This window comes from Danio rerio, chromosome 24 (genome assembly GCF_049306965.1).
Source record: "Danio rerio strain Tuebingen ecotype United States chromosome 24, GRCz12tu, whole genome shotgun sequence".
Taxonomy (NCBI): Eukaryota; Metazoa; Chordata; class Actinopteri; order Cypriniformes; family Danionidae; genus Danio; species Danio rerio.
The window spans coordinates 39,342,501-39,357,500 of NC_133199.1; the positions used below are offsets into that span (position 1 = coordinate 39,342,501).

At 36.8% G+C, this 15,000-nt stretch overlaps 1 protein-coding gene across 2 annotated transcripts in view; it reads right to left on the reverse strand.

Moving 5' to 3' along the window:
* The window catches only part of spidr (scaffold protein involved in DNA repair), a 130,873-nt gene that overhangs the window by 59,807 nt on the left and 56,066 nt on the right, over positions 1-15,000 (reverse strand). The window lies entirely within an intron of this gene.

The following is a 15,000-nucleotide window of genomic DNA, read 5'->3' on the forward strand; positions in this document are numbered from 1 at the left end:
TAAATCTTCCATAAAGTCACCCTAAAGATCTTCGGGCTTGGCAGGAGTACTTTTAGCCTAGCTTAGCATAAATCATTGAATTGGATTAGACCATTAGCATCTTGTCAATAATGAGTTTTGATCATTTTCCTGTAGTTACATAAATGTAAAAATACTGCAGCAAAGTGCCTTGATTATAGAATATAGTTCCACTTATTTTTCACAGCATTTCCTATAATATTTTTTCTTCTAGAGAAAGTCTTGTTTGTTTTATTTTGGCCAGAATAAAAGCTGTTTCTTTATTTTTTTAAACCATTTTAAGGTCAATATTATTAGCCACCTCAAGCAATATTTGTTTTTGATTGTCTATGGAACAAACCATCGTTATACAATGACTTGCCTAATTAACCTAGTTAAGCCTTTAAATGTCACTTTAAGCTGAATACTAGTGTCTTGAAAAATATATAGTAAATATTATGTACTTTCATCATGGCAAAAACAAAATAAATCAGAACAAATAAACAGATAAAATTATTAAAACTGACTTATTAAAACTATTATGTTTAGAAATATATTAAAAATATTCTTTCCAGAAAATTAAATACTCTCTTAGAGGATCTATTAAACGTTTTTACACAGTAAGGAATCCAATGATCTCATACTTTGAAAAAGGCCTAACACTTCCCCCAAACTAAAACTAATACAGGTCTATGCTTATAAGGATAATGCAATCAATCTTGATGGGCAAACATGACTGTTAAATACTTCCTCATTGTGCTATAAAAACTCTGTGACAATGTTAATATTTTATTTAATTTAGTATTAACATTTTTTTGTAACTATTATTATTTATATATATATATATATATATATATATATATATATATATATAAAATTCATTTTTTATTGTTTGTTTATTTTTTTGTTTGTTTGTTTGTTTTTTTTCTTTTTGAAGGAGAGGGGGGGAAATGTATAAAATAAAAAAAGAAAAAGTCTTGCCAAATCCTTGTGTGTAATAATTCACCTTGTTTATCTTTCAATAAACAAAATTTAAAAAAATAAATGAATAAATAAAAATATTTTTTTCCGTTAAACAAAAATTGGGGGAAAAACATACAGGGGAATAATAATTCAGGAGGTCTAATAATTTTGACTTTAAATAATTGGAGTTTTTCTTTAAATCATCTTCAGCCAGATCAGGATAAAAGTAATGCTATTAAAAGTATCCGCTCTAAGCACCTCCAATACTAAGTAGATCAAACAACATGATAAAACAAACTCCATTATGACAGCTAATGATGATGCTACGCCATGAGATGCCCTTTGATGAACTGTGACTAGCATTTCTGGATTGATCCTGACCGTTCGTTACCCTGTTATAGCGCTGCTAAAGAACACAGGGGTTAAGAGAGTGCGGTTGCGAACACTGAGGCTTGTTTAGACCCGTGTGTGTCTATGAAACCGGAGAGCAGGAGGGGTGACTGGGCAGTAGCACTTTTGTGGTATGGCCAGGTTGACATAAACAACCCCCTTCTTCTTTATTCCCTTCTGCTCCATTTCTGGCGGTTCCTCCAGCTTAGCAGGACGGGGCCGATGCCCCCACCGGGTCCCTGTCATTGGCTGGCCGCGGTCACTAGCCACTTTCAGGAATCTGTTATTATGAGCGTTCGCAGGAATTCGCAGCAACTTGGAGGCGCTTCCAGGAACTGCGATCCATTGAGCTTGTCCAAACACTCAAACACACACACACACTTCACACAAGCGTGCTCCATGTAGGTACCCCACTCCCCCTCTGTTTCCTTCACACATGCAGAAAAACTCATCTGCCGGCTGATAGGCTGAGAGGAAGCAGGTGGGGCTACGTCCACCACAGCGTCGGCCAATTGGAGCAGAGCTTTTGATAAACAGGCCTGTAATCTGACACCTAAAGCACATTGTGTTCTACTTCTTCTAGAAAACATCCAGCCCCTCCTGTCTGCGCACGGAGAACATCTTCAGCCTGTTTATACTGCTCTGAGTTTTTACTGGAACAACATATCTCCTTGGACTCAAAGTTACATGCTAATTATTGTCTGGAAACAGGCCACACAAACTTGAGGAGAGAAAAAAATGCATAGGATGTGACTACAAACTGACAGTGTGTAATGAGGCGGGTGGAAGCACACGCATGTGGGAAGAAAATAGATATTGTCAACATGTTAGTTTGTATAAACAGAGAAAATGTGGGAACAAAATGTGTCGAGGGGGTGATTTTGTTAAGCATTGAAGCTGCATTTTAGATGGCATAAACAGAGAAAATGAATTGCAAGCATATGCTTATAATCTGATTTTAAGCGTGTGTGTACTGTAGTAAATTTATAAACAGTCAAGACAGCTTTAAAATAAGGAACAATGAATCGTTTCTACTAGTGTCTTTTAGGATTTATAAACTTACTTTAACTTATCTTTGAGATTTCAGCATTAATTCATGAGAAATACTTGGTTCATGTCACGATCACCAGCGATCTACAACCAGAGATTGCTGGTGAAAACGCTCACATTCACGTGCAAAACAAACCTGCCAGCTTATAGACTACACATCCCAGTCATGCAACACACACACTCACCTGCTCCAACCGTAATTAAAACAAGTAGAATTCTTCGAAGGCATGGATTGTCGGTGTTGCGTTTATACTGCTCTGAGCTTTTACTGTAGTAAATTTATAAACAGAGTCAAGGCAGCTTTAAAATAAGGAACAATGAATCCTTTCTACCGGTGTCTTTTAGGGCTTAAACTACTAAAATGATGTTCGTTACATTACACATATTAAAAACAAAGCTTGAACAATTAAAAGCTTCACGAAACACCAAAACACATTTTTTTGAGATGTTGACAGGGCTGTATTTGTCCCACATTGATAAAAAAAACTATAAGGACACATATATTTCACAAAAAAATTAAAATTGGTTGTTTTTGTGTTTTTTCGAACAAATCTTTTAGTTTGAAAATAAATTTTGAAGCTGCGTCATTGCAATAAGATTCTTGTGTGTATTCCAGAGTGGAGAGTGGATGTCTGTACTGGCCGGTACAACGTGACGTCTTTCAGATTTCAGCATTAATTCATGAGAAAGACTTGGTTCATGTCATGTTTACCAGACATCTACAACCAGAGATTGCTGGTGAAAACACTCACATTCACGTGAACAACAAATCTGCCGGTTTATGGACTACAGATCCCAGTCATGCAACATACACACACTCACCTGCTCTAAGTCACTATTGATTAAACTCACACAGCTGAAGCTGCTCACAGACTGATTACTTGGACTATAAGTACAGCTCAAACACACACAAATGCATGATAGCTATGGAGACTGTCTTTACCTGTTACAGTGTTCAGAGAGACACCACGTTGTGTGGCCTACCGTAATTAAAACAAGTAGAATTATTCAAAGACATGGATTGTCAGTGTTGCGTTTATACTGCAGTGAGTTTTTACTGGAACAACATGTCTCCTTGGACTCAAAGTTACATGCTAATAATTGTCTGGAAACAGGCCACAAAAACTTGAGGAGAGAAAAAATTATGAAAAAATGCATAGGATGCGACTACAAACTGACAGTGTGTAATGAGGTGGGTGGAAGCACACGCATGTGGGAAGAAAATAGATATTGTCAACATGTTAGTTTGTGTAAACAGAGAAAATGTTGGACAAAATGTGTGTGTGTGGGGGGGTGGGGGGGGGGGGTTGATATTGTTAAGCATCGAAGCTGCATTTTAGATGGCATAAACGGAGGAAATGGATTGCAAGCATATGCTTATAATCTGATTTTAAAGTGTGTGTGTACTGTAGTAAATTTATAAACAGTCAAGTCAGCTTTAAAATAAGTTACAATGAATCCTTTCTACCGGTGTCTTTTAGGACTTTTTTTAGGATTTTAAACTATTAAAATGATGTTCATTATATTACACATATTAAAAACAAAGCTTGAACAATTAAAAGCGTCACGAAACACCAAAACACATTTTTTGAGATGTTGACAGTCGTATATGTGTCCCACATTGATAAAAAAAAACTATTAGGACACATATATTACACAAAAAAAAAGTGAAAATTGGTTGTTTTTGCGTAATTTCGAACAAATCTTCCAGTTTGAAAATAAATTTTGAAGCTACGTCACGGCAATTAGATCCTTGTGTGTATTCCAGAGTGGAGAGTGGATGTCTGTACTGGCCGGCACAACGTGACGTTTTTGAAATTTCAGCTTTAATTCATGAGAAAGACTTGGTTCATGTCACGATCACCAGACATCTACAACCAGAGATTGTTGGTAAAAACACTCACATTCACGTGAACAACAAATCTGCCGGTTTATGGACTACAGATCCCAGTCATGCAACACACACACACTCACCTGCTCCAAGTCACCATTGATTAAACTTTTCAATTTTTCATTGATTGAAAAAATTGATTAAATGATTTAGTTACTAAGTTTACAGTATGGTAATATCACTACAATATTATGGTCTGAAAGATCAGCTGTAAATGCTGCTCTCCGAATGTAAACACCTTAATCAAACTATTACCGTCTTGTAGGATTATCACACTGTATGATTTATGCCGCATTTTGTGACAGGTCAGTTTATATACACACGGCTGTTTGATGCTATTCTCTGCATCTAGGGTTTATCTCCCATTCAGCGTGTGGTATCAACAATTTCATTAAAACTACACTCTTCCAGCAGTTCCTTGCATCCAATATCTCGTTTGTCACAGGGGGCATGCATGAAATGCTCCTTAATGAAAGTGAAAGTGCCAAATGAAGAATGAAACACCCAAAATTACATGAAACCCTGGAGGAAATGTGTATTGCAAGGCAATGATGCAATGACGGGAATCGAATTAAGTGCTATAATCTGTAAAACAGGATCATGAATTGAACATTCAAAAAGCAACTCACATAAACACCTTAATCATATTATTGTATGATTCAGAATAAGGCAAATAATTTGATTCTTGATGTCCATGTACAGTTAACATCACTGTCCATATCTCCCATGCATCTGTGTTTGTGTTGCTGCTGCGAAAATCAGCGCGTACATGTACTGAAACTCCCCTTTTCATGCAGATCCTCTATCGCCACTCCAGTTAAAGCTGGACTCATCCACTTTCTTTTTTCAAATTAGAGGTGAAAACACCCTGCTGAGACAACCTTCAGTATAATTATAGATCAAAATAAAAAACTGACAGTTGCATTAGCAACAGCAACATCAAGATTAAAAATGATAGTGAGTGTGCAGAAGTTGAACTGAACAGTCAGCTGACCCAGTCTGACTCAACAAAACAAGCAGAAGGAGACAATTTATTGTGCATCTGGAAACATAACGTCAGTGTTATTTTACTTCATCTGCAAACTTTGGCCAAGATGAATCAAATCACGAGGGAGCAATGATGCGGTGGCATAACCAAAATATGCTGTAAAGACTGTCATTCTGAACATAGATTTAGCTGTGATTAATTATGTTTTGGTGTGTTTGGCAGACTCTCTTCATGCATACTATAGATTTTCAGCATGTACACTCATGGGAATCCAAACCATGTGCTACCGGCAACAAAACAAGTGAAGTAATTTAGCGGATTTGAATAAATAAATAAATTAAAACCACAACACAGAACATTCAAAGAAAATTCATGTACTGTTTACACAGATTATTCTTCTGTTTATGCCAAAGCAATTCATTCTTGAGTAGCATTTTAAACAACCCAAAACAAAAGTAAAAACAACATTGCAACCATTCAGATAATGTTATATGTAGCAAAATAGGTATTCCAATATTTTTAATATTGTACTATACTTTTGCTAATTTAAATACATATCAATAAACTACACACAATTTATTATCCGCTTGGTAAGTGGTGACGTGTTTGTGATGTATGTAATAATGTTTCCGGGTCCAAGCCGCCATTCATTTGAGTAGAGAAATCATTCATTTATGATCACGTTTTATTCCTATTACACAATAAAGTTAATTTTATATAAAGTCATAGTGTACACAACAATATCTGGGCTTGCTGCATAACAAATACCAAAAATGAAACAATTTTAAAAACAAATCACTTTCTGGCCATCGGATATTAGGCATGGACATATATATTGCAATCGTGATTTCTGAAAGCATTAAATCGCTCTGTAAATGTTTATTATTACCATTTCATGAGTCTCCCCATTCAGTTGAATAGAGCGCTTGAACCCGGAAGCCGATTCGCGTGACGTCACACTTAACAAGCGGATTATTATTATTATTATGCAAAACTGCCACTATAATAAATATAATTAAACCACAAAAAGGAAAATTATACACAATCTCACATTTTTTCTTTTTTTATTGAAATAATTATTATTTATAGTGTAAAGAACTATTTAAAAATCTATTAGTTTTGCGGTTTATAGTGCAAAAAAGAAATGTTGTATATGTACTATATTTTTATACATAAAAATGTTTTAAATGTAACAATAAGTATTACTATGATTGTGCTATATTTTTAATTATTACTATTATTAATAGTATTATTACCATTATTATATGCAAAACAATAATAAATCTAATTAAACCACAAAAAAGAAAATTATACACAATTTTTAAATAACTGTTGTAATATAAATATACATATATACTATTTAAAATTAGTTCTGGGGTAAAAAAAATATAGTTCCTATTTTTGTATATGTACTATATTTTGACACTATAAAATACGTAACAGAATTACTACTTACTATGATTTTGTACTATATATTTTATCATAAAAAATGTAAATAAGTGGTCATTAAAATACATCTCAATAAACTACACACAAAATAAATTTTTATTATTATTATTATTATTATGAAATAAAGCCACTATATTAATTATAACAAACCACAAAACTGTAAATAATACACCATTTTTTATAATTGTTGTTATATTTTTATTTCTTTTAATTCAAATTTTTGTATATGTACTATGTTTTAGACACTATAAAAATATATTTTAAATGTAAAATAATTATTATTACTTATACATGATAAAAAATATTATCACTATAATTTTGCACTATATTTTAAATCATAAAAATATAAATAAGTGGTCATTAAAATAAATGTCAATAAATTCCAAACCAAAAATTATTATTATTATTATTGGTATTATTATTATTATTATTATTATGCAAAACTGCCAGTATAATAAATATAATTAAACTACAAAAATGAAAATTATACACACATTTTCAATTACTGTTGTTAAAATTTTTCTTATTTTTAAATTCAAATTTTTAGTGTGAAAGACCGTTCAAAAAAAATCTATTAGTTCTGGGTATATGATACAACAAAATATATTATACATATTTCTGTATATGTACTATATTTTTGACACTATTAAAAAATATGTTTTAAATATAAAATAATTAGTATTACTTACTTTGATTTTGTATTATATGTTTTATACTAAAAATATAAGCGCTAATTAAAATACATATCAATAAATTACAAAGAAAGGAAAAATATTATTATTATTATTATTATTATTATTACTACTACTACTACTACTAATGCATATAAAATTGATACTGTTTCTCATGAAATTGCTATATTAGCCTTTAAAAATACAAATATATCTCTCTAAAAAAAGTGAGATAAACAGTCCTTTTTCTTTTTCTCAGATCATGAGGCCTGTCCAAATGAAGATGATTTATGAGTGAATAAACAGAGTAAGTGACAGAAGAAGCATGTGAGATTTGGGAATGGGAGCCAGTCATATGTTGGGTCAGCTTAAAATGTAATGCATTGTGTGTGTGTGTGTGTGTGTGTGTGTGTGTGTGTGTGTGTGTGTGTGTGTGTGTGTGTGTGTGTGTGTGTGTGTGTGTGTGTGTGTATATATGTGTGTGTGTATATGTGTGTGTTTGTGTGTGTGTGTTGGCTCCATCTTTGTCAGCTCCTTCACTCAGACTCAAGTCCAGTCAGGGTTTCCCCCATCAACACACACTCTGTTCCCCAATGTCTCGTCTTCCCGTGTCCCTGTGTTTACGGCCTGCAGCGTCTGACTGGGATCCAGTTACCGACAGTCAAATGACTATTTTTCCATCACCCTTCATCAACATAGCACCACGTGCATTTTTTAACAACAAAACAACATGTGTGTGTGTGTGTGTGTGTGTGTGTGTGTGTGTGTGTGTGTGTGTGTGAGAGAGAGAGTGAGGGAGAGATCAGAGGGAGGAGAACGTGGATACTTAATGGATATCATTTCAGTCTCACTGCATTCATAAAGCAGGTCTATAATTAAACCTGTCCTGCACACACTGATGCGTTTAAAGCAACACTCCACTTTTTTGTTATAGATTCATTTTACAAGTCTCCTAAACAGATGAGTTTTACCCTTTTAGAATCTATTCAGCTGATCTTCGGGTCTGGCTGGAGCACTTTTAGCTTAGCTTAGCATAAATCATTGAATCAGATTAGACCATTAGCATCTCGCTAAAAAAGTTTCCTATTTAAACTGGACACTTCTGTAGTTACATCGTGTACTAAGACCAATTGAAAATAAAATGTTTATATTTTCTACGCTGATATGGCTCTCATTCTGGCGTAATAATCAAGGAACTTTGCTGCTGTACCATGACTGCAGCAGGTGAAATGATATTATGCAGCACCTGAAAATAGTCCCCAGCTAGGTAACAATAACAGCACTGCATTAAATCAGAATAGTCAAGCTTTAACTAGGAAAATTATCTTAACTCTTTTTTTTTTACATTTGAGATGCTAATGGTCTAATCTGATTCAATGACTTATGCTAAGCTAAGCTAAAAGTGCTCCAGCAAGAAGTGTGGGCATCGAGTAGAGTTGAAATTAAGTCAACTTTATGGTAATTAGATATGACGTGGTTTGGCGGCAAGCAATCAGAATGAAGATGTCCACAGCTTGAGAGGAGTTCAGAGAACACAGTCCTGTGAACTTTAGTTTCAACTACAGTTGTTCCCAAGGGTTTGATGATTGCGGTCGTGGGATTTTCAATTATTTACGATGTTTTCTAACAGGAACATGCATTAAATAAGATACTGGCGAGTCATGATGTGCATTATGTTATATATCTTTAAAAAAGCAGGAATCTCATGCGAAATTACAAAACAGTATTGCTGCTGTTAAGTGAAGCAAAGCCACACCACATGTAACTTGATCTTCCATTGGTAAATTAATTTGATAAGAAGTGCGCAACATTTTCACGCTAGAAAGCATGTTTTATGCAGGAATGTAACTGATATGCTGCAACGGCTCCTTTAAATACGAGATCAATGTAGCGAGTTTTGACGCTCTCGCCACCGGAGCTAAAGGCAGACAGCGTTGTCACAAGGGCAGCCAGAGAAACCTTGGACACTCTCGCCGCTTTCGGTGTGAACATAGACTGTAAAATATATGGACGTGGTATCCGTGACGTCACCCATAGGTTTCTAAAGAGCGCAAAAGAAGCGCCATTTTGTCATCGCGCATCATCACACCCATGACGGGATACCAAACAAGGGCAAAGAGGCGGAGAGTGAGCGGAGCTACAGACACCTGCTAGCATTTAGCTTGGACCTGGTTCAGACACACTTTACTTTGGGAGAAACGCTTAATACTTCATCACCTGTGACTCGTTTGTATTCTGACCACTTGTGCTTGGTTGTACACTATATCAATAAAGTGTTTAGACTTTTTAAAACACTGCTGTAATACATTGAGCCACTAAACATTGTTCTTATGACGTTTTTCAACAGGAGGAAAACGCGAATTACTTCCAAACACTTCAGATATAGTCTGTGTTAGTTACTGTAAGACTATTGATGAAATCCAGCATAACACTGTTTGACAACGCTTCAGATGACGGTTCTAGAGCCTACAGCTAATCAATCTGACAGATTCTGAAGTGCATTACAGCTCTAAATATAAATATAAACCATAAATGATCTTAAATAAAACAAATACATGTACAGAGATGGTATATAAGTATATAACTTTACTCACATGGGAAACGGAGGCCACGTGAGTGGTTTGTGAGCACAATTAAGTGCACTCAGCATGCCATGCCATCTAATAATTGTAGGAAACAAGTCCACAAGGCAGTTGACTGTGTAAAGCCACATAAAACAACACAGAAATACGATAAATATGCCGAGTTCAGTGGCTAATCTGCAGGATTCAGCTGAGGTGACGTAACGGCGCACAACGAGACCTAGCTGTCACTCAAGTGGCCACGCCCTTAATTATGCAAACTTAATATAACTTAATATAAAGGAAACGGATGAGTTATAAAAACATTCACCCCCCTCACAGTTGTCATGAAGGGTAATATTAGCTGTATTAACCAAAATCTTTTTTTGTACCAGGCTGTAAACACCTTTTTTCTGCTGTAAAGTTGGCCATTCTAACAGTGGGCTCAATAGAAATTTGCTCTATTTTGGAGCCAGGAGCGGCCACGACTAGCGGAATTTCAGATGAATGGCAGTTTTATTTGCTTCCGTATTGGCTTCCTGAGGGAGATCGGGAGGTTGCCGCTTGGTGTGAACTCACAGTAATGTCTTAGGCCGTACTCACACTAGGTACAGTTGCCTTGAACCGGGACAAAGCACGCTTGTCCCCCCTCCCGTCTCCCCCGACGGGCCACGCTCACACCACAAACGGGCTTCGGCAAGCTTACGTCATCGCTGCTGCGCTGTTCAGTGAGAAGCGCTCTCTCACTCAGCAGGACAGTGAAGATTTCTCTAGTTATATCGTTTCAGTCGTTTGATATGACGTCAAATATTTCGCCAAACAGTCCTTAGGGATGCGGGGACACACAGTCAGATATTTCGCCAAACAGATCCGCCACTTTTGGCGCTCATAAACAATCATAAAGCTCTCGTTCTGCAGGAATAAGGAGGTCTGCTGAAGGCGCGCAGCTGTCATGCAGTGAGGGGTTTGCGTCTTTAATAAACTACAGCAGTTTGCGTTCACTGAACAGTAAGAATGATTAATAAATCCATATGAAACAGTCCCTTAAAAGTCACGTCTCGCTTTCAGTTTCGGGCTTTGGCGTGTTTTGCACTCACACTCAAGCGTACCGTGCCAAAGCCCAAGTGAACCGCGCTCAGGCCCACCTCTTCCAACCGGGCCAGGGCCGGCCAAGTGAACCGTGCTTGAGCCTAATTCAGCACACTCACACTTCTCAAATGATCCGGGAAACGGGCCTGGGCACGGTACGGATGGCATAGTGTGAGTACGCCCTTAATTGATGTTCAACACACATAAATCAGTTCAAATGTCAGAAAGGTTTGTCCAGGGTTTTGGGACCCTTTAACGGTTTTCCATTGAGAAAACGAGTGCATACTTGATTGTTATGACTACAGCAGCACCAGCATAGCAACACAACAGTGAGCTACGCACAGCGAAACAAGTGTTTTCTTCATATCTAGACGCATCTTTATATCTGGTTATGATATTTCTAACACTATTCTGCTTTCATGCCGGGCACATTCGCACTCTCACTTTCTGTCATTTATTTCCGTTTTTCCCAGAAAAGCGTGGCCATGGATCACTGACATTACTGGGCTTAATTAGAGATGTTTGTAGAGTTTTACCATATGGCCTGGAGAACCGTGTGAGGCACAGAATGACAGAGAGAGAAAGAGAAAGACAGAGAGAGAGAGAGAGAGAGAGAGAGAGCACTCTGTGTACTGGGAGGAGTTGTTTGGTTAGTCATTGACAGAATATGGAGCAAAGTTACTCTCTCACACCATTTATCACTCCATGAGGAGATTGACCTCTTGAAGCTTCAGCGGTGGAGTATAGAACAGACAATGGCCTAATAATACTGCACTGGAACATGAGGTGCGTGCTTACCCAGTGCAAACACACAATATGATGGTGTTTTACGCTTTTAATAAAGCCTACAAAAACCATCACATGTGAAAGAGATGAGTCTGGCAAGGCAGATTCTAAATTATTGTCTATCTCCATTATCTATCTGTCATATTTATAAAGGTTATTTATCATATCCCCGAGCACATTTCCAATCAATTCAACTGCTTTTTTTTAACACAAAATTAGAGCAAATGTTTTGAGCAGTGAGTAACTGGTTTGTTAAACTGGTTTGGCTGGTTACTGAAGAAGGGGAGTACACTAATGAAATGCACATTCTTGTATTGACATAGGTCTTAAGTCATTGTGCTGGTAAGCAATTCAAAGCACCCAGGTTTGCTTCAGTTTATTTTTGAAAAGCCATGCAGATTAAAAAAAAGGATAGAAAGAAAAAAAGGATTATGTTAATTTGTATAATTATTTGTAATCTTCATCTCTGTACTATTCAAAAGTTTGGGGTTAGTGAATTTTACGTTTACAGAACAACTAGTAAATTACATTTCAAATAAACACAGCTCTTTTAAGAAACACTGAAATAAAATATATGTATTAGTAGGGATGTAACGGTATCAGAATTTCACGGTAAGGTAATACCTCGGTATGAATGTCACGGTACGGTATTTATTGAATCATTTACAGGAAAAAACAAAACTTATGAAAATACTCCAAAAAAGTGCCAAAAGTGTCAATGACATACAAATTAGCCATCTATCTGTAAGCTTTGAAACAGGAACTTCAATTTTAATAACAAAAAAATATTAAACCATGTAAAAAAAATAAAGTTTCAATTTAGTATTGTTGAAAACTCATCACATTCAACATTTAATCACTCACTCACTTAGATAGAGATGGGTTTAAAGGAAAATTATCACATAAATATAATCTGGTAAAAGCTGGTATCTCTGGGTATTTACAATGTCCCCTGCAACAGAAAAAAACCTCTCATTTGAGACTGAGGTTTCTGGGACAAGAGAGATATGACTTGGCCCAGGTTGACAGCAGTGGGTAACGTTGTGCATTGTCTTTCCCCCACTTGAGAGGACAAACCATGAGTAAGATAGAGGTCTCATGTCTGCATCAATCTGAACAGTGTGCTGACAACACCGCTATTCAGTACGCGCGCGGCAACACAGCTGATAAGAACTCGCGCGACAACACAGCTGATAAGAACTCGCGCGACAACACCGCTATTCAGTACGCGCGCCGCGACAACACCCGCTTTAGAGTTTTCAAGCTCTTTTTCATCCTCGCTTCTAGCAGCACACTCCATTTCCGCATTACTGGATCTGTAGCGACAACAGACCGCAAGGAATGATGGTCAAGCATGGGCTGATGGGAATTGTAGTTTTCGCTACCTCCCGTTCGCAACTATAGTTTTACCGAGTCATGCGACTTCGGTAATATCGGAAAAAATTAATATTGCGGTATGACGGTATTTACAATACCGTTACATCCCTATGTATTACAGTTTCCACAGAAATACGAAGCAGAAACACTTCTTTGTTACAGGGCAGTGCGTTTAACAGACATCGCGTCGCAATCGCGATCTGGACATGTGTGATTTCTAAATCATCACAAACAACATGATTTTTTTACCGAATGATACTTCTCTCGCGATATACTATTTGAACCATTCATAATGCAGCGCCACTAAACCAAAGACTACAGAATACACAAGACACATCACTTGCAGGGCTCGAAATCAACTTTTTACATGGTAGCACCGGTGCCCTACTTCAAATATTTAGGAGCACCAGAAAAAATTTAGGAGCGCCCACGAAAAAATGAACGAGCATCATTGCAAATTGTATTTTGAGGGATTTATTGTATTTGAAAACAACATCAAGTCTAACAAAAAACAGAAACAACGATCTAACTAACGCTGGGATGACTTATTGATATTTGTGTGCAATAATTACAAAATGTATATCTAATAATTATTAAATATTAATGATGACAAAAATATGACAAAAATGCCTTTAATGAGTTATCTGCTATAAAAAGCCTGTTACTTTATGAAAAAATTAATTTATGGTTTGCATCAAACAAAACAATCAAAAGATTATAATAAGTCATTCAAATCAAGGCTGAAAGCTGCAAAACAGTTTTTTTTAGTGAGAAATTAAGTAGAAAAATAACATGCATGTCAAGAAAGAATGGACAAAAGAAAGGAAGAAAAGTCTCACTTCTATCCCTCTTTAAATGTTTTGGTTTGTGTCATTTTAAGGGCCTACTCATACTATGCTATGTAAACCGTGCCAAGGCCCGTTTCCCGGATAGTTTGAGAAGTGTGAGTGCTCTGAATCGGGCTCAGGCACAGTTCCTTTGGTCGGCCCTGGCCCGGTTGGAAGAGGTGTGCCGGATCACTTTGGTTTTGGGGCGGTACGCTGGTGTGTGAGTTCAAAACGCACCTGAGCCCGAAACTGAAAGCGAGACAAGACTTTTAAGGGACTGTTTCATATGAATCTCTTAATCATTCTTACTGTTCAATGAACACAAACTGTCGTAGGTTATTAAAGACACAAACCCCTCACTGCATGACAGCTGCACCTTCAGCAAACTTCCTAATTCCTGATTCCATCTTGTTTCTGAGCATCAAAAGTGGCTGATCTGTTCGGCGAAATATTTAACTGCGTGTCACTGCATATCAAATGACTTAAACTATAACTAAAGAAATCTCCACTGTGCTGAGTGAGAGTGCTTCTTACTGAACAGCGCATCATCGATGACGCAAGCGCCCAGGCCTGAATGTAATGTGAGTGTGGGCCGTCTGGGGAGACAGGAGGGGGGACAAGTGTGCTTTGGCCCGGTTCAAGGCAACTGTACATAGTGTGAGTACGCCCTAAATGCTCAGTCTCGTTATGAGCTGTTTTTAATTTTTCTGTGTTTGTGGAAAAAAGCAGGCGAGTCAGCCGGACCAATATAAGAGCAGGATTCTTGCGATGACCATCTGCGCAATACCGCTCTATGTTATGAGCCGCAGATTCAGTTATGGTATGGTAGATTTCACATTTAGCAGACATTTGCGCTGAACAACGCTGTTCAAGATTCGGGAACCTTCTCCAAATACACTTGATTGATGTCGGCTGGCGGATCACAATTCACCACGTCATCAGTGCCATTATTTGAAACTTT